Genomic DNA, 27244 nt, shown 5'->3' with positions numbered 1-27244 from the left:
TGGCAAATATAAAGACCCAGTCTATCTAAAAAAAACTGGAGGCCCCTTACACCTCAATGTTGTGATGCAAAAATACTAGCAAAATGCATAGCACTCAGAATTAAAAGAGTTTTACCAGTATTGCTCATCCTGATCAGACAGGTCCGCAAGCTAGATCCCTGCAATGTCTCATTGAAGATCTAGATAGGTTTTAGTCCAGAAAAGAGTACAGAAAAGTTCATTATGATAAGTGTACAATATTGCATGTTGGATCTTTAAAAAGTACAACTGTTACATTACCCTGCAGTTTACCTATAAAATGGACTGATAGTGAAGTAGACATATTCGGTATTCATATCACAAAATATATAAATAAGCTCTCCACAATGAATTTCAATAGAAATAGACAAGATCCTGCAACCACGGAGAGGTAAATACCTGTCTATTTATGAAAAAATTGCCCTAATTAACTCTTTAGTCATAACTCAGTTTACTCACTTCCTTACTTGTGATGCTGCCTACTCCTGATGATTCATTTTTCAAATGATATGAGCAAAAAACATTTCACTTTCTGGGACACTAAACCAGACAAAATAAAACGTGCCTATCTATATAATGAATACGAATTGGGTGGATTGAGATTATTAAATATAAAAGCACTCTCTCTGAAAGCTTCACTCATTCAAAAGTTTTATTGAACCCTAAATGGTTCTCAAGTAGATTACTAAGAAAAGCTCATCCATTGCATAAAAATGCCTTTTTGCCTTTGTGCAGATTGCCAAATAATTGAAAATGATACTTTTTTTTCAGAGTATCTGTCTTTTTCAAACAAGCATTGCAGAGCTGGCTACAATTTCAATTTCATCCCCCTGAAGAGAGAGAACAAATATTACAACAAATATTATTGCTGAACTCAAATGTGCTGGTTGAAAGATGTTTGAAAGGGGTATTTTGTTCTTAACCTCTTAAGGAATAGGGGGCAGCATTTTCACTTTTGGATAAATAGCGTGCCCAATTCCAACTTCCTACTACTCATGCCAGAAATATATGACATGCATATGATTAGCACTCTGAAGTTTCTAAAACAGTTTCAATCATGTCTGTGACTATAACAGAACTTATGTAGCAGGCAAAACCCCGAGGACTAACTGTTCTGATTGTTATTTATTTTTTTATTTTTTTGCCTCTGACCGTTCCCTCTGTTGTCTTTGCCAAGGGATATTTGATAGGAACCATTTTTAAGTTCCTACCACTTCCACTGGATGTCACCAGTCTTTGGAATTTGGTTGAGGTTATTCATTTGTGTAACGAAGAAGAAGCACATCCTGGAACAAGGTTACACTATTGAGAGTTGCGCAAGAAGTAAAAAGGAGCATGGTTTGTTTACTTGCTGCATTGAATACAGATTGCCCCGTCTACAATTTGATCGATTATTAACGTTTAAAAATACCTAAAGTTGTATTACAAAAGTAGTTTGAAATGTTTTGGCAAAGTTTATAGGCAACTTTTTTTCTGTTTTTCCTGGATCAAACGCGCTTTATAAATTGACATTTTGGGTATATATGGACGGAATTAATATTAAAAAAAAGGACCAATTGTGATGTTTATGGGACATATTGGAGTGCTAACAAAAGAAGCTCGTCAAAGGTAATGCATGTTTTATATTTTATTTCAGCGTTTTGTGTTAGCGCCTGCAGGTTTGAAATATGCTACCCTCTTTATTGACATTGTGCTATCATCAGATAATAGCTTCTTAATGCTTTCGCCGAAAAGCTTTTTAAAATCTGACATGTTGGCTGGATTCACAACGAGTGTAGCAGTAACTGAGTATCGTACGTGTGATTTAATGAATGTTTGATTTTACATCATTATTTGAATTTGCCGCGCTGCATTTTCCCTGTTTTTTTTTTCAAAGTCGGATGCAAGCGTCCCCTATACCATAAGACGTTTTAAATTATATTGTAAATTGGAATGGTAGAGTTATGTCATTCATGGAGTTATCAGAATTGTACGGGAAGGTCTGCTCAACTCAAGAGTACAACCAATTGATTACAGCATTACCCCCAAAATGGAGGTGGCAGCGGCAGGAAGTAGGGAACTGGTCTGTCTGCCCAATATAAAGGATCAAAACTGGCAGAGGAATAAAAATAGCATAAATAGGAAAGTATACCAGTTTGGTTGAGGGACAGCTATTGGGGAACTGTGGGGGGATCATGCCAAATCTTTAAAGTCTGCAGAGAGGGATAAGGTGTAGTTGTGCCTTCTTCATGACTGTCTTGGTGTGTTTGGACCATGATAGTTTGTTGGTGACGTGGACACCAAGAAACTTGAAACTCTCAACCTGCTCCACTACGGCCCACATTTTCCTGTAGTCCACGATCAGCTCCTTTGTCTTGCTCAGTTTGAGGGAGAGGTTGTTGTCCTGGCACCACACTGCCAGGTCTCTGACCTCCCTATAGGCTGTCTCATCTTGGTGGGTGATGTGTCGTCAACAAACTTAACGATGGTGTTGGAGTCATGTTTGGCCACACAGTCGTGGGTGAACAGGGAGTACAGGAAGGGACTAAGCACGCACCCCCAGTGTTGTGGATCAGCATGGCAGATGTGTTGTTGCCTACCCTTACCCCCTGGGGGCGGCATGTCATGAAGTCCAGGTTCCAGTTGCAGAGGGAGGTGTTTAGTCCCATGGTCCATCGCTCAGTGATAAGCTATTTGGGTACTATGGTGTTGAACGCTAAGCTGTAGTCAATGAACAGCATTCTCACATCATGAAGTGCTTTTAGAGACTAGTTAAGGATCATATTACCTCTACCTTACCTGACACCCTAGACCCACTTCAATTTGCTTACCGCCCCAACAGATCCACAGACGACGGAATCGCCATCGCACTGCACACTGCCCTATCCCATCTGGACAAGAGGAATACCTATGTAAGAATGCTGTTCATTGACTATAGGTCAGCATTCTACACCATAGAACCCTCCAAGCTCTTCTTTAAGCTTGAGGCCCTAGGTCTGAACCCCATCCTGTGCAACTGGGTCCTGTAGTAGTAGGCCTGATTACCAACAATGACAAGACAGCCTACAGGGGGAGGTGAGGGCCCTGGGAGTGTGGTGCCAGGAAAATAACCTCACACCCAACTTTAACAAAACAAAGTAGCTGACTGTGTACTTCAGGAAACAGCAGAGGGAGCACCCCCTTATCTACATTGACTGAACCGCAGTGGAGAAATTGGAAAGCTTCAAGTTCCTCGGTGTACACATCACTGACAAACTGAAATGGTCCACCCACACAGACAGTATCGTGAAGAAGTTGCAACAGTGCCTCTTCAACCTCAGGAGGCTGAAGACTTTTTGCTTGTCACCTAAAACCCTTACAAACGTTTAACAGATGCACAATTGAGAGCATCCTGTCGGGCTGTATCACCGCCTGGCATGGAAACTGCACCTCCCATAACATAAGGGCTCTCCAGAGGGTGGTGCAGTCTTCCCAACACATCACCGGAGGCAAACCTTATGCCCTCCAGGACACCTACAGTACCCGATGTCACAGGAAGGCCAACCATCCGAGCCACTGCCTGTTCACCCTGATATCATCCAGAAGGCGAGGTCAGTACAGGTGCATCAAAGCTGGGACCGAGAGAGAAGCTATTTTTCAATCTCAAAGCCATAAGACTGTAAAATAGCCATCACTAGCACCTTAGATGCTGCTTCCCTATATACATAGACTTACAATCACTGGCCACTTTAATAATTGGAACATTAGTCACTTTAATAATGTTTACATATTTTGCACTACTCATCTCATATGTATACTGTATTCTATTATTTTCTATTCTGCTGTATTGTAGTCTATGCCGCTCCAAAATTGCTCATCCAAATACTTATACATTCCTTTACTTTAAATTTGTGTGTATTCTTGTGAAATTGTTAGATATTACTTCATTGTTAGAGCTAGAAACACAAGCATTTCGCTACACCCGCAATAACATCTGCTAAACATGTGTATGTGACCAATACGATTTGATTTGAATCTCTCCATCTCTCAGGATGTCTCTCTACATCTCAGGTGATTTTCATGTTATAGTTACACATGAAGTGCTTTGAAAAAACATCTACATGAAAAATGCATATGAAGCGGTTCCACGTGTGATTTACATAATATGGCCTTTGTGTAAGTATCTGTTTTCCCCGTTACGTATCTGTGCCTGTGTTGTTTGTGTCAGTGTGTATTACATGGCCTGGCTGTCTTTTATTAAGTATAGCTGTCTTGTTGTGATTGTGTAATAGGGCCATTGTGTGTGTGTCTGTTTGCAATTTTGTCTGTGTGTGTAATTGTGTACAGTGCATCCTTACTGTCTAGTTGTTTTGTGTGTACTGTGTTCCTTGGCTGTCTGTAAAGTCCTGGGGTGTGAAAGCAGGCCCCACGCCTGCCACCTGTGCCCCAGTACGCAGCATAGTGATGGATGGCATGCTTGTCCAGCCCCAGGCCTCTCTGGAACCATGATAGATACCCTTACAAACACTGCCTTGTTGTGCCCAGGGATACCATCCACAAACCGTGCTGAGGCTAGTTAGCTGGTCTATGCACGCACACACACACAAAGCATACGTAGACAAAGAAACAAAAAAAGACACATACACATGAGGTATACACACAGGAAACCCTGCTGAAAGTGTGCTCAATAGAGCATCTCTGGTGCTGTCTGCTACACTTTACTATGTGGCCAATCATTTATTGTAGATTTATCTCCTTGCCTTACAGCAGCGGGACCTGTGCCTGGTTCCACTGTCATTAGAAAGAAGAGAGCAGAGAGAGAGAAGGGGGGGGTAGGAGGAGAAAGAGACAACACAGAAAGAAGAACAGAGATAGACGCAGAGGTGGTAAGAGGAAGGATAAAAATAAAGAATGGGTTAAATATAGATGGATATCGCTGAGGGAGAGAAAGAGGTAGACACAGAGAAATAATTTGAGTTTATTTCACAAGGGTTTTTACAAACAAAGCTTCAATACTGCATACACGACATCAATAAATCAAAACAGACACAAATCCAGCAGTTGTCACGCCCTATTAGTTCAAACACTGAAGATCAACTTCAGTTTTAGGAAGATTTGTGCCTTGAAAAGAAAGGAAAAGAGAGAGGGGGCTATACAGGTATAAAAAGACAGAAGGGAGGTGCACAGACAAAGAACATAAGCAAAGAGGGAGCGAAAGATAGACAATGACAGAGTGAGCCAGAGAGAGTGCATCTCGGCGGCTTTAATGAACCCTGCGGCCGTTGCTGATGCTCTCTCACCCTTGGCCCTTGCTGTCAGACCCCTAAAGCTCTATCAACCAGCTGCAGGAACCATTGCAGCCTGCAGAGTGGGGAGGGCAGGCAGTGATGCTGTCTTCTCTACCTACCCCGCCATACAAACACTCCCTCAAAAGCCTGCCTCACCTCTCCCTCTATACATTTCTCTACACCTCTGTTTCTCTCTCTCTTTTCACTCCCTCCCTTCCTCCCTCAATCCCTGGTTTGCACCATTCACCTCCGTACTTGGGAGAGATGGAGTAGACTCAGACTAATCTGAATTCCTTCTCCGGATACTCCAGAGCACCAGGTCTTCAGAGAAGAGCAGAGGGGAGGAGAGAGGGTGAAAATGGAATGAGAGAGAGACCTTTGACTTGGCACGTATGCTGAGATGAAGAACAGTATGCAGATCTTCCAAATGTCAGTAAAGAGAGAGAGAGAAACAGAGACTGGCCCGTGTGTTTTGGAGAGAGGAGGACAGAGGGAGTGAGAAGGAGAGGGAGTGAAAGAGAAATGCATGTTTTAGAGATTGGTGTGAGGTAATGAGAGTGAAGGACACCGAGAGAGAGAGAGACAGAGAGGATGAATGATCTTGTCTTTGATTGATGACCGAGGAAGAGAGAGAGAAGAGAAGGAGAGAGAGGAGGTAGGTAGAGAGAGAAACCGAGAAAGAGGAGAGCGAGAAAGATGCGTGTGTGTGATTGTCGTATTTAGTGATATCAGTTAAATTAGGTGTTTTGCCCGTCTTAATAAAGGCAGAAGAAAGTTGTCACACAGCTAGTGTGATTAATTCATGTTTGCTTCTTAAATCCCAATCTAAGCAGTGCCTCTGGAGAGCCAGTAAATGCTTCTTCATTTGGCCTGTCAGGAATACAAAGAGGAAATGTAACCCAAATAAGCCTGGCCAGAGATGGCTGCTTCATCATAATTATGATGAGGTGCCTGGAGTATATCCATACACCCACCTGTGGCGCCTCAAACAAGCTGACAATAATAAAATCCATACCTGGCTGCTACTGCTAGTGCCAGGATGACCTTCTCCTAACAGATGTTAACTAATGCTGTGGCGGTTCCTCCGTATGAATGCTCAGGTCTAATAGACAAAGTTAATCCTTCATATTGAGAGAAATTGTTCATAACAATAGCGTTTTGATATTCTATGAATGGAGAGTTCTCAGTTTATCGGTGAAAGACTCATGTTTTAATGGTGACGGAGAGTAGCAATTTCACCTGGTTTTCAAAATACTTTTTCTCCCATCTCCTTTGGGAGAGAAATAGCTTCAAAGCTTCTATTGCAGTGGCAACCATGGTGATATCGAACAATCACATGTTTTTTCCCCCTCTATGTTAGCTGTCATATTAGATCCTGAAATAGACTACATTATTTCCTATCTTATTTACATATCTTTGTGCTCAGTCAGTTGTGGGTTATTTGATATTTTCTATGATAATTCATTCTCTGTTGTACTCTACACTGCATGGTGAGTTTTCCTGACACACTAATATATACCACATCAAAAACAATCCGAACAATGCAACAGAAACTTTGTGGAATTGCACCACAGGGTTCATACATCATGCTATTTTAAGGGGTTTCAGAACCACAAAAAAAAATAAAGCCCCCAAGGGAGCAGCTGATAGAAACATTTCAAAACAACTGCTGCTTTTATGTTCTGCAGAGTTTTGTTCCTGCGTGCGCTGAATACATACCTCAACACATGGCCTACATTTAGTTGAACACAGGTTATGTAATGCAAAACAAAGCCGATTTCAGACAAGCTAGCTGGCCATTGGTCTGGAATAGTTTTTTTACAATGCTAAACATCTTTATTTTGGGAGTTTGGAGTTGTGCCTGTGAAATGTCCACATTTTCAATGCAATATTTTATGTGTTAGCTGTCACGCTCTGGCCACAGAGAGGTTTTGATTCTCTATTTTGGTTAGGCCAGGGTGTAACTAGGGTGGGCATTCTAGTTTCTTTATTTCTATGTTGGTGTGGTTCCCAATCAGAGGCAGCTGTCTATCGTTGTCTCTGATTGGGGATCATATATAAGTTGTCCGTTTTTCGTTTGGGTTTTGTGGGTAGTTGTTTTCTGTTTATTGTCTGCACCTGACAGAACTGTTTCATTTTGTTCAACGTTGTTGCGGTGTTCAGTTTTATTGTGTTCAGTTTTATTAACTACCACGCTGCACCTTGGTCTCCTTCTTCATCCGACGACAGCCGTTACATTAGTAGTTTTATCTCATTCAAAGTTGTTTAGCAAATGGAGATAGGAAATGAGCTTTCTGATGATATAATGTAACATTTGCTAACATACATTTTTGGGATCCAGTACTGGATCAAATGGAAACAACCAGGAGTGAATGAAGAATCCATTGATCAGCAGTCCATCCTCATCCTAGAGTAAAAAAAAAAAATGTAATTTCACCTTTATTTAACCAGGTAGGCTAGTTGAGAACAAGTTCTCATTTGCAACTGCGACCTGGCCAAGATAAAGCGTAGCAATTTGACACATACAACAACACAGAGTTACACGTGGAATTAAAAAAAACATAGTCAATAATACAGTAGAACAAAAGAAAACAAAAAGTCTATACACAGTGAGTGCAAATGAGGTAAGTTAAGGAAATAAATAGGCCATGGTGGAGAAGTAATTACAATATAGCAATTAAACACTGGAATGGTAGATCGGCAGAAGGTGAATGTGCAGGTGGAGATCCTGGGGTGCAAAGGAGCAAAATAAACAAATACCAGTATGGGAATGAGGTAGGTAGATAGCCCATCTGTAAACAGCCCATCTATGTACAGGTGCAGTGATCTGTAAGCTGCTCTGACAGCTGGTGCTTAAAGCTAGTGAGGGAGATGTGAGTCTCCAGCTTCAGAGATTTTTGCAATTCGTTCCAGTCATGGGCAGCAGAGAACTGGAAGGAAAGACGACCAAAGGAGGAATTGGCTTTGGGGGTGACCAGTGAGATATACCTGCTGGAGCGCGTGCTACGAGTGGGTGCTGCTATGGTGACCAGTGAGCTAAGGCGGGGCTTTACCTAGCAGAGACGTGTAGATAACCTGTAGCCAGTGGGTTTGGCGACGAATATGAAGCGAGGGCCAACCAACGAGAGCGTACAGGTCGCAATGGTGGGTAGTGTATGGAGCTTTGGTGACAAAACGGATAGAACTGTGATAGACTGCATCCAGTTTGTTGAGTAGAGTGTTGGAGGCTATTTTAGAGATGACATCACCAAAGTCGAAGATCGATAGGATGGTCAGTTTTACGAGGGTATGTTTGGCAGCATGAGTGAAGGATGCTTTGTTGCGATATAGGAAGCCGATTCTAGATTTCATTTTGGATTGGAGATGCTTAATGTGAGTCTGGAAGGAGAGTTTACAGTCTAAACAGACACCCAGGTATTTGTAGTTGTCCACGCATTCTAAGTCAGAGCCGTCCAGAGTAGTGATGCTGGACAGGCGAGCAGGTGCGGGAAGTGATCGATTGAATAGCATGCATTTAGTTTTACTTGCGTTTAAGAGCAGTTGGAGTGAGTGGAATCACTTGTCTGTCAGGGCTGTTGGAGATGTCTGTGGACAGATTGCTCACAGTTGTTAAGAATCTTCTGGAACACATCCATCTGCAGCACTTGTCCAGCCTGTGGCAATAGATAAAGTACCCGTTCCCTCTGCTTACATCTGCCTGTGGCTACCGAGTGACTCCTCTATGGCTGTTATCTCCTAGACGGGTACAGATGAACATGCTTCCCCAGCTTGATGCCCATGATGAATAGGCATGCACACACTTATGTGTCTCTCTTCCCTACAGAGGTGGATGTATTATTAAGCCTCAGGGCCCTCTACTCTTAAGGCCTGTCCAGTGGGAGGAACTCACTGTTCTCACTAAATGTGAATAGCATCTTATCTTATCCTCTTCCCTTTCCTCTATCCCTCTCCTAACTTCTCTCATTCCTCTCCTTTTCTCCCTATCCCTTATCTCCCCTCCTCCTGTGCTCTTCTCTCATCTTCTCTTTTTTTATGCTCTCAGTTTCACTTCGCATCAGTCTCTACTGTCTCTGCACCAGAACACCAGAGTTGTTATTTCACAGCGAAGGCCTTTGCTGTCATGGAACCATTCTGCAAGAAAAACATGAGGAGGCTGTCTTTGATAATAATCCTATGCCAGCAGCAGACACCAGAGATGTTCATTTGCATGGAATAACTGAAGAGTAGGCCAGCAGTATGGGATGTTTTTGTCTCTGAGCAGAGCTGTGTGAGAGAAAGAGTTGCCCCATGGCCAGTGGAACTTTAGGCAGATGGGAGCTGCCTGTTGATGTGGACTCTAGAGGAGTTGGATGTTCTCCTCTATTGACCTGGAAAGAAGTGGGTTGAAACAATATACAGTATATACAGTGCTTTTGGAAAGTATTCACACCACTTTACTTTTTCCATTGTTTTTGAGTTACAGTCTGAATTTAAAATGGATTAAAGAACATTTGTGTCACGGGCCTATACACAATACCCAATAATGTCAAAGATAAAAACAATTGTTTAATTTGTACAAATTAATTTAAAAGGAAAAGTTTAAATGTCTTGAGTTAAAAAAATTGCTTAACAAGTAACATAATAAATTGCATGGACTCACTGTGTGCAATACTAGCATCTAACATGTTTTTTGAATGACTAACTTGTGTCTGTATCCCACACATGCAATTACATACAGTGAATTCCAGCACAGAATCAACCACAAAGACCAGGGAGGTTTCCAATGCCTTGCAAAGAAGGGCACATATTGGTAGATGGTGAAAAACATTTAAATTGAATGTCCCTTTGAGCATGGCGTCATTATTAATTGCACTTTGAATGTTGTATCAATGCACCCAGTCACTACAAAGATACAGGTGTCCTTTCTAACTCAGTTGCCGGAGAGGAAGGAAATTGTGACTTTAAAGCAGTTACAGAGTGTTATGACTGTGATAGAAAACTAAGGATGGATCAACAATGCAGTTACTCAACAATATTAACGTAAATTACAGAGTGAAAAGGAAGCTTGTACAGAATAAAATGATTAAAAAACATAGCTGAAGTCGGAAGTTTAGAGTTGGAGTCATCAAAACTTGTTTTTCAACCACTCCATAAATTTCTTGTTAATTAACAAACTATAGTTTTAGCAAGTCGGTTAGGACATCTACTTTGTGCATGACAAAAGTAATTTGCCCAACAATTGTTTACAGACAGATTATTTCACTGTATCACAATTCCAGTGGGTCATAAGTTTACATCAAATCAAATTTTATTTGTCAATACACATGGTTAGCAGATGTTAATGCGAGTGTAGCGAAATGCTTGTGCTTCTAGTTCCGAAAATGCAGTAATAACCAACGAGTAATCTAGCTAACAATTCCAAAACTACTACCTTATACACACAAGTGTAAAGGGATAAAGAATATGTACATAAAGATATATGAATGAGTGATGGTACAGAGCGGCATAGGCAAGATGCAGTAGATCGAGTGGTAGATCGAGTGGTAGAGTGGTATCGAGTACAGAATATACATATGAGATGAGTATGTAAACAAAGTGGCATAGTTTAAAGTGGCTAGTGATACATGTATTACATAAAGATGTAGTAGATGATATAGAGTACAGTATATACGTATACATATGAGAAATAATGTAGGGTATGTAAACATTATATTAAGTAGCATTGTTTAAAGTGGCTAGTGATATATTTTACATCAATTCCCATTATTAAAGTGGCTGGAGTTGAGTGGGTGTTGGCAGCAGCCACTCAATGTTAGTGGTGGCTGTTTAACAGTCTGATGGCCTTGAGATAGAAGCTGTTTTTCAGTCTCTCGGTCCCAGCTTTGATGCACCTGTACTGACCTCGCCTTCTGGATGATAGTGGGGTGAACAGGCAGTGGCTCGGGTGGTTGTTGTCCTTGGTGATCTTTATGGCCTTCCTGTGACATACACTAAGTTGACTGTGCCTTTCAATAGCTTGGAAAATTCCAGAAAATGTAATGGCTTTAGAAGCTTCTTAAAGGCTAATTGACATCACTTGAATCAAGTGGAGGTGTACCCGTGGATGTATTTCAAGGTCTACCTACAAACGCAGTGCGTCTTTGCTTGACATCATGGGAAAATCAAAAGAAATCAGCAAAGACACCAGGAAAAAATTGTAGGCCTCCACAAGTCTGGTTCATCCTTGGGAGAAATTTCCAAACGTGTGAAGGTACCATGTTCATCTGTACAAACAATAGTACGCAAGTATAAACACCATGGGACCACAACGCCGTCATACCGCTCAGGAAGGAGACGCGTTCTGTCTCCTAGAGATGAACGTACTTTGGTGCGGAAAAGTGCAAATCAATCCCAGAACAACAGCAAAGGACCTTGTGATAATGCTGGAGGAAACAGGTACAAAAGTATCTATATCCACAGTAAAGCAAGTCCTTTATCGACATAACCTGAAAGGCCCATCAGCAAGGAAAACACCACTGTTTCAAAACCGCCATAAAAAAGCCAGACTACAGTTTGCAACTGCACATGAGGGCAAAGATCGTACTTTTTGGTTTACATGGATTTGGCTAAGGTGTATGTAAACTTCTGACTTCAACTGTAGCTGCATGCTGTAACAATAATGCTATTACAAATTTGAAACCAGGCACAAAGAAACACAGCAAGCAGAGGTAAGGGTAAATCCAGAACTTTTACTTCGAGTTTTAATAGAAACAAGGCAACTGCACAAGAACACACTAATAAAACATGAGACCTAAGCAAAGATACAGGCCAACTGAGCAACCTAAATAACAAGGCAACCAGGTGAACAGAAAAGGTCATTAAACACAGGTGAATCCAATAAATAGTAATCAGGGTTACCTGGAAACTAGAAAACAGGGTATGGGTGCCCTCCAGCGGGAAACCTAAGGAAACAACAATCAAATAACACAGAAACTGTGACACATGCAGCAATGTCGGGGTTCAGCTATGGGCCCACCATGCCTCCATCAGGACAAACTGGACACATTGCCATAGGACAAGTTACTTCTGTGCTGTTTACCATGAATGCCAAATACCAGGCACTCAAAATCAAACTGATCATGCAATATAACCTAGCTTATAGCTTTTGATGTATTGTTGGCCATTTTCAATGATGTTGACTACTTTATACATCTTCTTCTCCAGAACCGCTGGACCATCTATGGATGAATATCTTCAAACTCAATATTTTCCAAGACTAGCTGCAACTATATGTTTTTTTCCTGTTCAACAGCGCCGCAATGTGGTAAAACTCAAACCATACTTTACAGGTTCGCTAGAATCATATCCTTGAGCATTTTCAATCGTTTGTGGCCAATTGGCATGGCATTGCATTAGAGGGTGTGGCCCTTTACCATCATGCACATTTGCATCCTACTAGGCCTTATTATCTCATGGATATATTTATCTTTTCACCAAATTGGCTGAATTAGTAATGAACCAGAAGAAAAACAATGGGATTCGCTTCTGAACCCCTAACAAAATGTTTTGTACACAATAGAACAAATCTCTCCCGCTTTAAATTACATTCAGTTTACAAAGACTTCATAAAGCTTTCAAAATATTTTACAAAGCCTCTATATAACCATATGTCATGCTTTATAAAGGGTTCATAAATGTGGCATAACTGTGTGACATAATCACCCATGTCAAATGTGACATAACCCACTGCGCCTTCCTCTTTGCGAACGAGTGGAATCATAAACAGGGGTTTGTTTTTATGTTTGCCTGCGACCCCCGAATTTGCCTTTTGAGTAGCACATTCACCACTCTCTCAAATGGCTAACTCCGTCCTCTCTCAGCACAAGCCGAGGGCCTGAGATGTGAAAAAAAATATCCCAACCCGAAGTTGTCTCAAGAAGGCAACTAGAGACGCTGCTGAAAGTGTGTTTGCGAGATGCCGGACAAAAGGCTATTTTAAAATGTCTACCACCTTGTTTGGATACGCGAATTAAAGGAGTAGAAGACGGCCATCAACACTGCCAGTGGACACTGAGCACCTGGTCATGCCGTTTGGGCTCACCAACGCTCCCGCTGTTTTCCAGGCCCTGGTCAACAATGTGCTCTGTGACATGTTGAATCATTTTGTGTTTGTCTAACTTAACAACATCCTTGTTTTAACCTGTTCTGCCCAAGAACACATCCAACAAGTCCTTCAGTGCCTCCTGGAGAACCAATTGTTCATAATCGCAGAGAAGTGCGAGTTTCAACTCTCTATTACCTCCCTTCTGGGATACGTCATCACTGAGGGGAATGTTCAGATGGATTCTGAAAATGTGAGAGTGGTGGTGGATTGGCCCCAGCCCACGTCCAGGGTGCAGCTGCAATGTTTCCCGGAGTTTGCTCATTTCTACCGCCGTTTCATTCGGGGCTACAGCAACCTGGTGGTTCCTCTCTCTGCACTCACTTCTCCCAAGGTGCTGTTCACATGGTCCCCAGCTGTTGACAGGGAATTTGTGGATCTCAAGCATCGATTCACCACAGCCCCTATCCTCATCCATCCGGACCCGTCCCGTCAGTTTGAGGTTGACGCTTGAGTGGGGGCCATCCTGTCCCATCGGTCTTCCCAAGACCAAAAGCTTCACCACTGTGCCTTCCTGTCCCATCATCTCAACTCCGTGGAGAGAAACTATGACGTAGGGAACTGGGAACTTCTGGCGGTCAAGATGTCGCTGGGGGAGTGGAGGCACTGGCTGGAAGGGGCAGAACATACATTTTTGAATATCTCCACAAAGCCAAGCACCTTAACTCTAGGCAGGCCTGTTGGCCTCTGTTATTCACCAGGTTCAACTTCACCATCTCCTACCGCCCAGGGTCCAAGAATGTGAAGCTGGAAGCCCTCTCTCGCCTGTACAGTTCCGCTGTCACACCTTCTGACTCTTAGACCATCCTCCCCACCTCATGTCTTGCGGCTTCAATTGTCTGGGGTATTGAGACCCTGGTCCGCAAGGTATTACCTGTCACCCTGGCTCCCTGGCTCCCACTATGGTTCCTGACGTCTTGGCCTTTGTCACCACATGCGCGGTGTGTGCTCAGAATAATACTCCGTGGCAAGCTCTGTCTGGCCTCCTTCAGCCTCTCCCCGTTCCTCATCGACCCTGGTCCCATATTTCCCTGGCTTTTGTCACTGGGCTTCCTCCATATGATGGCAACACCACTATCCTGATGGTAGTGGGTAGGTTCTCTAAGCCGCCCATTTCATCCCTCTCCCCAAGTTACCTACAGCCAAGGAGACAGGCCAGCTTGTAGTGCAGCATGTCTTCCAAATCCATGGACTCCCTGTCGACATTATCTCTAATCATGATCCACAATTCTCGTCTGGATTCTGAAAGGCGTTCTGCACCTTTATTGGGACGTGGGCCAGCCTGCATCTTATATTACTAAAATTGTTTTAGGTTGGGCACTCCAGTGAGTGTGAATCATTGTGGAAATAGGCTCTAGTAAAGGTAAGATGTACTCTAGCATTTTTTGCCTCTCTTCCATGTTTCCCTTTCCTTCATGTTCCATCCCTTGCATGTTTTGCCTTTCTTATCCAAGACATCCTGCATGCTAGCCTCCCTTTATGTTTGATTCATGACGGATGGCCTTGGGGATGTAAAGGACTTATAAATAGGAAGGTATATACACACTCACACACGGTGTCACGCCCTGACCTTAGTTTTCTATGTTTTATGTATTATTTTGGTCATGTCAGGGTGTGACGAGGGTGGGTATGCTTGTTTGTCCTGTCTAGGGTTTTTGTATGTCTAGGGGTGTTTGTTAGTCTAGGTTTATTGTAGGTCTATGGCACATATGTCAGAGTCAAGGCCCGCGGGCCACATCCGGCCCGCAAGAAGGTTTTTTACGGCCCCTGGGATGATCTTGATTTATTATTAGAACCGGCCCGCAGCAAGCCGGCAGCCCGCAGATCTTTTACACGCACCAATACTACATTTCCCACAATGCAAAGGTGACGCACCGAGCAGTAGGCTGCTTCATTTCAATATTTATTGGCACAGCAGTCGTCAGCATCACAGTAAAATTAACTTTCAGATACCCATCAAAAATGGCAAAACGGAAGGTGGATACTGAGAACCGGGGGTTTCAAACAAGGTGGGAGTCGGAGTATATGTTCACGAAGGTAGCTGGAAAACCTGTGTGTCTTCTGTGTGGAGAAAGTGTGGCGGTACTGAAAGAGTATAATCTGAGACGACATTATGAAACGAAACACGCGGACAAAAACAAGAATATGGACATGGAACAAAGGCTACAAAAGGCAGAGGAATTAAAACGAGGCCTCAAATCTCGACAGGCTCTGTTCAAAAAAGCCAAATCACAAGGCCAGGCTGCTGTCAAGGCCAGTTTTATTTTGGCAGAAGAGATCGCTAAATCAGCCCGGCCATTTACGGAGGGGGATTTCATCAAAAACTGCATGATTAAAGTTTGTGACGAAGTTTGCCCAGAAAAAGGCAACTCTTTTTAAATGTGAGTCTGAGCAGAAACACCATTGCCGAGAGAGTAGACCAGTTGTCCATCAATCTAAAAGAGCAGCTTGTGAAAAAGGGAAAAGATTTTATTGCATATTCCTTGGCTGTGGATGAGAGCACCGACATTTCTGACATTGCCCAGTTGTCAATTTTCATCCGCGGAGTGGACTCCAACCTAAGCGTGACAGAGGAGTTTTTGGCTTTACGTCCTATGCATGGCACAACTACGGGGCATGATTTGTATGAAGAGGTGTCAAGATGTGTAAATGAGATGGAGCTGCCTTGGGAAAAACTCGTGGGTTTGACAACCGACGGAGCACCTGCGATGTGTGGACACAGGAGCGGACTGGTGGCGAAGATACGGGAAAAGATGCAAGAGGAAAACGCGACAGGTGAGCTGACAGCTTATCATTGTATCATACACCAGGAAGCGTTGTGCGGTAAAGCCTTGAAAATGGAGCATGTAATGAGCATCATCACGCGCACAGTTAACTTTATCAGAGCCAAAGGTTTGAATCACCGCCAGTTCAAGGCATTTCTGACGGAGTTAGAAACGGAGCATGGTGATTTGCCTTATCACACAGAGGTGCGATGGCTAAGCCAGGGAAAGGTGCTTCAAAGATGTTTCGAGCTTCGTGAGGAGATTTGTCTGTTCTTGGACAGCAAAGGGAAAGACACAACACAACTCCGAGACGAAATGTTTCTGTGTGAAATGGCTTTTCTGTGTGACATTACGAGTCATCTGAATGCAATAAACTTGCAGCTGCAGGGTCGGGATCGTGTCATCTCTGATATGTACAGTACAGTGAAGGCATTTAAAACCAAACTGACTCTGTGGGAGACGAGATGCGGAAAGAAAATTTGAGCCACTTTCCCAGCTGCCAGACCATGAAAGAGAAGCTCTCTACCAGTGCGTTCCCGAGCACACAGTTGGCTGATAAAATAGGTATGCTTGCCGCTGACTTTCGACGCCGATTTGCTGACTTTGAAGCACAAAAAAGCAGGTTGAACTGCTCGGTAACCCATTTGCTGTTGACGTGGAAAGCTCACCACCAAACCTCCAAATGGAGTTGATTGACCTCCAATGCAATGATGCACTGAGGGCAAAATATGCGGCAGTGGGTGCTGCGGAGTTTTCCTCCCGGCACAATGCCCCAGCTGCGCATCCAGGCTGCTCAAACGTTGTCTATGTTTGGCAGCACATACCTGTGTGAACAACTGTTTTCTTTGATGAACCTGAACAAAACATCACACAGAAGTCGACTTACTGCTGAACACCTCCACTCAATTCTGAGGATTTCTTCAGCTCAGAGCCTTACTTCCCGAACATTGATGAACTTGTGGAAAAGATGGGACACCACCAAGTATCACCTCAACCTCAAACAAGTGAACATTACTGTGCAATCACATATTTAGAGTTTTTACTCAGTTCAAGTTTAAAAGTTAAAATTTAATATTTGTTTTCACTGCATGTTACTTCTCCTTAAACAAAGTGTTGTTTTTGATTAATAGATTTTTGCACTTTATTTTTTGTATTTCAATCCAATTATATTTTAAAAATATTTCAGTTGAGTGGATGATAGAAAATTGCTATTATTGTTTTTTTCTTTGAAGTAAATTTAGCCCACTTTTGCTAAAATAGAAAATATAGTCTACTGTTGGTGCCTTGAATACCGGTTTCTTTCATTTAATGTTCATGTTATGGGGATATTTATATAAAGGAAATTTGTCTTTTGTGTCTGTTGAAAATTAAAGATTACTGACAGAGCCATAAGAAAATATTGCTTTATTTATCTGATCATATTGTAATATATTTGTTAGGTTTTCAGTAGGTTCAATTAGGTTCACTAGACTATATGCGTCATTTAAAATTTTTTCAATGAACATTCGAACAGTCCGGCCCTCGTCTTGTAGCTGATTTTTTTATTTGGCCCTCCGTCCATTTGACTTTGACACCCCTGGTCTATGGTGACCTGAATTGGTTCCCAATCAGAGACAGTTGTTTATCGTTGTCTCTGATTGGGGATTCTATTTAGTTTGCCATTTTGGTTTTGTGGGTTATTGTCTATGTGTAGTTGCCTGTCAGCACTTGTTATTGTAGCTTCACGTTCGTTTTGTTAGTTTGTTAAGTGGTCTTCGTTTTATTAAAAGAAGAATGTATTCTTATTACGCTGTACCTTGGTCTCCTCGTTATGACGAACGTGACACACGGTTGCTTCTCCTGTGAAATCTCGATGGTCACAAAAAAATATATTTTTATTCATGTTGCTTGCCTTGTGTCTGACCATGTAAAATTATGTTGTCCTTTTGGAATTGTTCCCATTCGGACTCTTTGTGTAATAGACTAAATGCTAGTTAAATTAATACACTTAATGTTGTTAAAGCCAACAGTTGTTGTTATATGCCTTTTTTGTTTCATATTTTGTAATTCCAGTTCGATTTTGATGAAATCAGCCCTGAAATGAATGTTGTATAATGCTATGGTAAATATTTAAATTCGTCTTCATTTTCAAGTAAAGTTATTGACTTATGAATATTATTTAACTTGTTTATGTCTTTCAAATGTAAGATGAAATGTTATGTGTTTAATATACTATCCAGATAAGAAAGTGTTTGATCACAGAACATTACATCCGATTTTAAACTGGGCAGGAAAGGGTTTAATGTGTTACACTTGTATTCTCTACATTTAAGTAATTTCTTAAAATCACATGTGCGATTAAAATGTAAGTCAATGTTCTTTCTTTGTGTATAGGATCCATTTGGAAGAACCCTGCAACTCAGGATACCACAGGTGAGGGTGTCCAGATTTAGGTCACCCGTTACCTGAAAGGGGCCTCCAATTGTGAAGGCGGTAGGCGGCGCCTCGGACCATCTGTCTCAAAGCCAGCCTCTACCCCCAATTCACGAGGCTGTTCCAAAAGCTGAACCCTGGGCTGACTACTGCACCCTACCACACACCTACCATTTATTCATATTCTTTACACACTGAAATCACTCTAGTCTACCGGACCAATTAAATAGTTATGTCACCTTACTGCACTACTATGCTTTCATATCATTAGGTCTTGCTACTACACTGTACCTTACTCCACTCACTATGCACACTAGCTTCTTGTTTAGATTAAGACACCGCAGAGCCAGTGCAAGAGACATCTCAGAGATGTCCTAGGTGTGTGCTGACAGCACCAAAGCCCACCTTTTCATTCTGTTTGCAGCAAGTGACGGAATTCCAGTATGCGGTCGAGAGATACTCGTGATCGGGACGATGATCTGTAAGAAGGGTGAACTTCCTCCCATACAGATAGTGGTAAAACTTACGCACTTCAAAAACGATCCCTACAGCTTCTCATTCTATCTGTGCATAGTTACTTTCTTCAATCTCCTCCATGCGAATTCGATCAGTTTCACTTCACCGAAAGGCATGATAAAGGACATGACTGCTCCCACACCATATGGACTAGCATCACAAGCTAGTTGGATGGGCAATGACGGGTCAAAGTGTGTCCCTGCCTCAGATTTTAGAAGAGTTCCCTTGGTTTTCATGAATACTTTCTCAGATTGTTCTGTCCATGTTTTCACTTGACAAAGCAACTGAAGCTACGGCTTCATATTCATTGTTAAGCTCGGGATAAAGCATCGGTAATAATTAAATAATCCCAGGAAAGAACGTAGTTGGCTCTTGTTCTGAGGAGCTGGGGTATCCAATACAGGCTTGATCTTGGACGGAGCTTTGTGAAGGCCTGTGGCGTCGATGACTTGTCTGAGGTAATATAACCGATGATTGGAAGAATGCACATTTGTCCATACAAGCTCACAGTCCGTAGTCCTTCAATCTATGTAAGGTCGCATCCAAGTTCTGGAGATGGTCCTCATCTTTCCCAGTAATGAGGATGTATTCCAGGAAGTATTATTCTCCTGGCAATCCACTCAGAATGGTCTATTTCTCACTGGAACAGCGCTGGAGCACTTGTGTGTCACGACGGTCAGCAGCTCATTTGACTTTTTATCCACGTCAATCTGCATTTATGTTTGGCATATGTCAATTTTCCTTAACTTTTGTTGCCCAGCTAAGCTTAACCTGTGGTAGCAGATACTGCTCAGCGGAAAACACAGTGTTTTAATTTGATTTATTAGCATCACCATTAGCCGACGCCAATGGCGACAGCTAGTTTTACTGGGGTCCGACACATAACAAAAAAGACACTACAGACAAGACTTTACAATTTACATGCTACATGTTAATGTTTTTAAGTGTGTGTGTGTGTGTGTGTGTGTGTGTGTGTGTGTGTGTGTGTGTGTGTGTGCATCTATCAGTTACACATGCTGTACATATCAGTACATACACAACAAGTAGGTCACATGGGGGAGAGGTGTTGTGCCATAAGGTGTTGCTTTATTAGTTATTTAAACTAGGCTTGTTCACTTACGCTATATAAGATGGAAGGGAGTTCCATTCACTCATTGCTCTCTAAAATAATGTATGTTTCCTTGAATTAGGTGGCATTTCTATTGGGGGTAAGTGTTTGTGTCAGTGATGTCTGTAAGTTGAATATGGAAACATTTTGGAATTTCCAACACATGAATGTTTCTTATAAAAATTAGAAGTGACACGCAGTCAGTCTTTCCTCAACCCTTAGCCAAGCGAGAATGGCATGCATAGTATTAATATTAGCCCTCTGATGACAATGAAGAGCAAGATGTGCTGCTCTGTTCTTGGCCAGCTGCAGCACTTGACCATATGGACAATAATCAAGATAAGATAAAACTAGAGCCTGCTGTCAAAAAGCAGAGCATCACTTTATTACGGACAGACCTCTCCCCATCTTTACAACCATTGAATCTGTATGTGTTAACCATTACAGTTTACAATCTAAGGTAACACCAAGTAATTTAGTCTCCTCAACTTGTTTAACAGCCACACCATTCATTACCAGATTCAGATGAGGTCGAGAACTTAGGGAATGATTTGAAGCAAATATAATGTTCCTAGTTTTAGAGATGTTCAGGACAAGTTTATTACTGGCCACCTATTCCAAAACTGCACCTCTTTGTTAAGGGTTTCAGTGACTTCATTGGCTGTGGTTGCGGATTCTTGAATCATCAGCATACATGGACACACATGCTTTGTTTAATGCCAGTGGTAGGTATAAAAAAAAAAAAAAAAAATAGAGAGCCTAGAAAGCTGCCCTGCGGTACACCACACTTTACATGTTAACTGTGACTTTAAAGTCTCCACATATCCTGATACCACTATCCTTCTTAAAGTGGAACTAACTGCATTTTAGCAACTTGTAATCTCATTAAAATGTGTTCATATACACCAAAAGGAAGAATATGACACATAAAAAAAATCTGAAAATAGATATGGTCATTTTCACATTTTCATAAATTCTTAGAATGGCTTAAGTTGGCTAGCTTGCTAGCTAGCTACTTCTAGACAGAATTGAGAGAATCCCTCACTCTGACCAGTTTTTTTTCTACCTAGCAGAGCTGGTTAGCTAGGCAGTTTACATGCTATCTGGAGCATTCGTGACAAACTATTACTTTTTTGCCTACGTTTACTGACACCGGTCATATTCAGCAGGTGTTGCAAGTTCGTAAATTCCTCAGTTATTCTGCGCTCTGGCACACTCAGATGAGAGTGCTCTGAAATTGTAGTAGATAGTCAGAGTGAATTTGCAAGAGATACTGTATGCTAACTGGATAACAGTTGTTCAAGTTCTTGCTAGCTAACCAAATGACACCTGCATCTCTAGCTGTGAATAGCCACTGAAAAACGATATAAATGACATGACATTCTCCTAGCAGCTAGCAAGCTAAAGTTATGCTCTGTGTTTTTAGCTTGCTACACAAATAGATACACTAGCCTATTAGCCACATTATGACTGGCTTGTGATTATTACCCTTGCTAGTTTGAGTGTTTTGACATTCCCAGCCTTAGTTATGTTTGTTTGCTTTTTTCCAAGAAATTGAGTCACTGAAACTGAAACAGTGCATCCTGAGTGGAGGCAAAAAACAATGTGACAGGCCAGCTGTGATTACCAACATGATAACAATATGTTTTGGACTACATAGAAATGTATTGGTGAATTATATATTTTTATTTTTTTATTTCACCTTCATTTCACCAGGTAGGCAGTTGAGAACAAGTTCTCATTTACAACTGCGACCTGGCCAAGATAAAGCAAAGCAGCGCGACAAAAACAACACAGAGTTACACATAGACAAACATACAGTCAGTAACACAAAATAAAAAATCGATGTACAGTGTGTGCAAATGTAGAAGAGTAGGGAGATAAATTGGCCATAGAGGCGACATAATACAATTTAGCATTAACACTGGAGTGAGAAATGTGCAGATGATGATGTGCAAGTAGAGATACTGGGGTGCAAATGAGCAAGAAGATAAATAACAATATGGGGATGAGGTAGTTGGGTGTGCTATTTACAGATTGGCTGTGTACAGGTACAGTGATCAGTAAGCTGCTCTGACAGCTGATGCCTCTTGCTTCTACCTGAGACGCTTGCGTCCCAACTAGAGCTCTGGAAATGCAAATGCGCTACGCTAAATGCTAATAGTATTAGTTAAAACTCAAACGTTCATTAAAATACACATGCAGGGTATCGAATTAAAGCTACACTCGTTGTGAATCCAGGCAACAAGTCAGATTTTTAAAATGCTTTTCGGCGAAAGCATGAGAAGCTATTATCTGATAGCATGCACCAATACACTACAACACAAAAGCCACGCAGGGGACGTAAACAAAATAATTAGCATTTCGGCGTTACACAAACCGCACAATAAAATAGAAAACAGTCATTACCTTTCACCATCTTCTTTGTTGGCACTCCTAGATGTCCCATAAACACTATTGGGTCTTTATTTCGATTAAATCGGTCCATATAAAGCCAAGATATCGTTATATGTAGACTGTGTGATAAACGAAAAAAACAGCGTTTTCAAAAACGTAACGTCATTTTTTAAAATTCAAAAAGTCGACGATAAACTTTCACAAAACACTTCGAAATACGTTTGTAATGCAACTTTAGGTATTAGTAAACGTTAATAAGCGATAAAATTCATCAGGAGGCGATGTAAAGATCATTAGCTGTCCGTCTGGAAAAATGTCCGGCTAGAAACTCAACGAAAATATCCGGTCCTAGACCTGAAGAAATACGGTGCCCTGCATGTGTTTGACCAAGAAAAAACTCGAAGGGAAATGACAAGACTCTAGACACCGTGTGGAAGCTGTAGGTACTGCAACCTCAGTCAATTAATTGTGGTTCACCTTTATCAATGGGTTCAAGTAGCGCATGGATATATTTTCCCATTTTCAGTGATCAGTTTTTCCTGTGCTTTTCGATGTAAATGCCGTTCTGGTAAAGCCACAGCAGTGATTTAACCAGTTTTATAAACGTCTGAGTGTTTTCTATCCACACAGACTAAGCAAATGCATATACTATATTCCTGGCATGAGTAGCCGGGCGCTGAAATGTTGCGCGATTTTTAACAGAATGTTCAAAAAAGTAGAGGGTAGAAGCAACAGGTTAAAGTTAGAGAGGGAGATATGTCCCCAGCTTCAGTGATTTTTGCAATTAATTCCAGTCATTGGCAGCAGAGAACTGGAAGGAAATGCGGCCAAAGGAAGTGTTGGCTTTGGGGATGACCAGTGAAATATGCCTACTGGAGCGTGTGCTATGGGTGGGTGTTGCTAAGACTTATAGATGACCTGGAGTCAGTGGGTTTGACGAATATGTAGCGAGGGGCAGCCAACAAGAGCATACAGGTCGTAGTGGTGGGTAGTATATGGGTCTTTGGTGACAAAACAGATGGCACTGTGATAGACTACATCCATTTTGCTGAGTAGAGTGTTGGAAGTTGCTGCAGGGGATGTAGAGCTGTTGGCCGGGGTAGGGCTAGCCAGGTGGAAAGCATGGCCAGGCATAGAAAAATGCTTATTGAAATGATCGATTATCGTAGATTTATCGGTGGTGACAGTGTTTCCTAGCCTCAGAGCAGTGGGCAGCTGAGAGGAGGTGCTCTTATTCTCCAAGGACTTTACAGTGTCTCAAAACTTTTGGGAATTAGTGCTACAGGATGCAAATTTCTGTTTCAAAAAGCTATTAATCATGAATTGAACTGCATCCATCTAGTCTGCCAACAGTGCCTTAGTGTACACCATGGAATGTTGAATCAAATGGAACCTATTTTTAAAACCTCTTATGATGTTGGTTTTGTAGCATAAACTGGGAATGTGATATTTTTGACTGAAATTATGATTGTCTGTGCTTCCTATCTGCAAAGTAGTTAAAACATTGTCAGTTCCACTTTAAGGGCTAGTAAGATGGGTGTTGCCCATTCACTCACATCTACCGGCTCCAGTACTACAGCAACCAAGTCAGCCTGAACTTTGGTTTGCTGTCTGGCATAATGCTAAGCTTCACTGTAATGTTGTTCATGCTACCCAGTTCTCCGTTAAAGACATGTTTCTTTAAGATGGCCTGTTTCTCCATGTGTCATTGTACGCACTGATGGCCAGTCCAGTGTGATTTTCTCAAGCCTTGCTCGTCCAAGAAGTGATGGATAGTCTCCTTTCATGAAGTAGAGTGCATGGCAGATTTTCAGTTTGTCAGTTTGTGACATCAGTGATGCCTCTCACAGCGACAGATTCACCTGTAAGTCCTTAACACGATGTGTGCTGGCTGAAATGGAAGGTGTTCCAGTGTCTTTTTGAAGACTATCTGACACAAGAGATACAGCTGCCCCTGTTTCAATCTCAATACGCACCGGCTGCCCCTACAGCAAGGTAGAGACATAGAAGCCCACATACTAGTCTGTCTCTAATGGTGTCATTTGAGCTCACAGTGCAATTATTTAATGCAGCAACAAACATTGTCACTGATTCTCCCTCTTTCTGATTTCTTCTGTGGAATCTAAACCTTTCAGCAATAATAAATAAGTGGTGTAGGTGAAAAGTTTCCTTTCAGTATTTCCACAATATCCCCACATATGACCGACCACCTTGATTCAGTATTATGTAGCAACATTTGAAATAGTGTTTTTTACATTGGATAAAAGCAGAGACACAGAGCTACAAAAATGGTACATCATACACTGCATTTATGGGAAAGTCATTCTGCTGTAACCTCTCTTTTGAGAAAATGGCCTTTGAATGTTTTGGTACCAACTGGAGAGCCCTTATATGTCTACACCCATCGTTTACACCCTCTTAAGCGTTACCACCCAAGCTAACTGGCTTACTTGGTAGCTACTTCCAGACACAAATGAGAGAAGAGCTCACTGAACATTACTCCCCCTAGAAGAGCTGCTTGGGCTGTTTTTTATGTTATTCAGAGCGTTGGAGACTGCAACTTGCTGTCAGATTGTTTGTTCGTAAACTCGTTTCGCTCTCTAAGCGTTCAGAGCTTAGACGCTCTGGCCGATGAGTAGGGTTGATCCGAGCATTCTGACCTCACAACGGCAGTCAAGCACTCAAGCTAACTGGCTAACATTGACTAGCTTGCTAGCTACTTCACAAATTAGAGAACACCCCACTCTGACCATTTAACTCGCCCTAGCAGAGCTGGTTAGGTTGTTTTCATGTTATTCACTGCATTGGTGAATGTAACTGTGCTGCTGGCAACAATTGAATTATGTTTTGTTGCCAACATTTACTGACACCATATTCAACAGGTGTTAGGCATTCATAAATTCATCAGTTATTCTGTACTCTGGCACACTCAAATGAGAGTGCACTTAGGTCGGAGTAGATGGCAAGACTGAATTTACGAAACACACTCAAAATGGTTACTTGCAAAGTGGAGTCTTTTGTTAAGACATGTAGCTAGGTAAACAATGGACCATAATCTCAACTCATGACGTTTCTACCCTGCACGAATCAGCAGGTACAGTGGGGCAAAAAAGTATTTAGTCAGCCACCAATTGTGCAAGTTCTCCCACTTATAAAGATGAGAGAGGCCTGTAATTTTCATCATAGGTACACTTCAACTATGACAGACAAAATGAGAAAAAAAATCCAGAAAATCACATTGTAGGATTTTTAATGAATTTATTTGCAAATTATGGTGGAAAATAAGTATTTGGTCACGTTTCATCTTCAATGTCCTTGCTGATGGAAGGAGGTTTTCACTCAAAATCTCAGGATACATGGCCCCATTCATTCTTTCCTTTACATGGATCAGTCGTCCTGGTCCCTTTGCAGAAAAACAGCCCCAAAGCATGATGTTTCCATCCCCATGCTTCACAGTAGGTATGGTGTTCTTTGGATGCAACTCAGCATTCTTTGTCCTCCAAACACGACGAGTTGAGTTTTTACCAAAAAGTTATATTTTGGTTTCATCTGACCATATGACATTCTCCCAATCTTCTTCTGGATCATCCAAATGCTCTCTAGCAAACTTCAGACTGGCCTGGACATGTACTGGCTTAAGCAGAGGGACACGTCTGGCACTGCAGGATTTGAGTCCCTGGCGGTGTAGTGTGTTACTGATGGTAGGCTTTGTTACTTTGGTCCCAGCTCTCTGCAGGTCATTCACTAGCCCCCTCCCCACCCCCAAAAGTCAATTCTTTGTAGAGCCACATTTTGCCACAATTACAGCTGCAAGTCTCTTGGGGTATGTCTCTATAAGCTTGGCACATCTAGACACTGGGATTTTTGCCATTCTTCAAGGCAAAACTGCTCCAGCTCCTTTAATTTGGATGGGTTTTTGCTGGTATACAGCAATCTTTAAGTCATATCACAGATTCTCAATTGGATTGAGGTCTGGGCTTTGACTAGGCCAGTCCAAGACATTTAAATGTTTCCCCTTAAACCACTCAAGTGTTGCTTTCGCAGTATGCTTAGGGTCATTGTCCTGCTGGAAGCTGAACCTCCTCATCCCAGTCTCAAATCTCTGGAAGACTGAAACAGGCTTCCCTCACGAATTTCCCTGTATTTAGTGCCATCCATCAGTCCTTCAATTCTGACCAGTTTCCCAGTCCCTGCCAATAAAACACATCCCCACAGCATGATGTTGCCACCATCATGCTTCACTGTGGGGATGGTGTTCTCTGGGTGATGAGAGGTGTTGGGTTTGCGCCAGACATAGCGTTTTCCTTGATGGCAAAAAAGCAAAATTTTAGTCGCATCTGAGCAGAGTAACATTTTTCTATATGCTTGGGGAGTCTTCCACATGCCTTTTGGCGAATACCAAATATGTTTGCATATTTTTTTCTTTAATTAAGCAATGGCTTTTTTCTGTCCACTCTTCGGTAAAGCTCAGCTCTGTGGAGTGTATGGCTTGAAGTGGTCCTACAGTGCCTTGCAAAAGTATTCATCCCCCTTGGCATCTATCCTATTTTGTTACATTACAACCTGTATTTAAATTGATTTTATTTGAATTTCATATAATGGACATACACAAAATAGGCCAAATAGGTGAAGTGAAATGAAAAAAAAAAAAAACTTATTTACA

Source organism: Oncorhynchus nerka, linkage group LG17 (assembly GCF_034236695.1).
Source record: "Oncorhynchus nerka isolate Pitt River linkage group LG17, Oner_Uvic_2.0, whole genome shotgun sequence".
NCBI lineage: Eukaryota > Metazoa > Chordata > Actinopteri > Salmoniformes > Salmonidae > Oncorhynchus > Oncorhynchus nerka.
Note: the sequence above shows the minus strand (reverse complement) of the source record.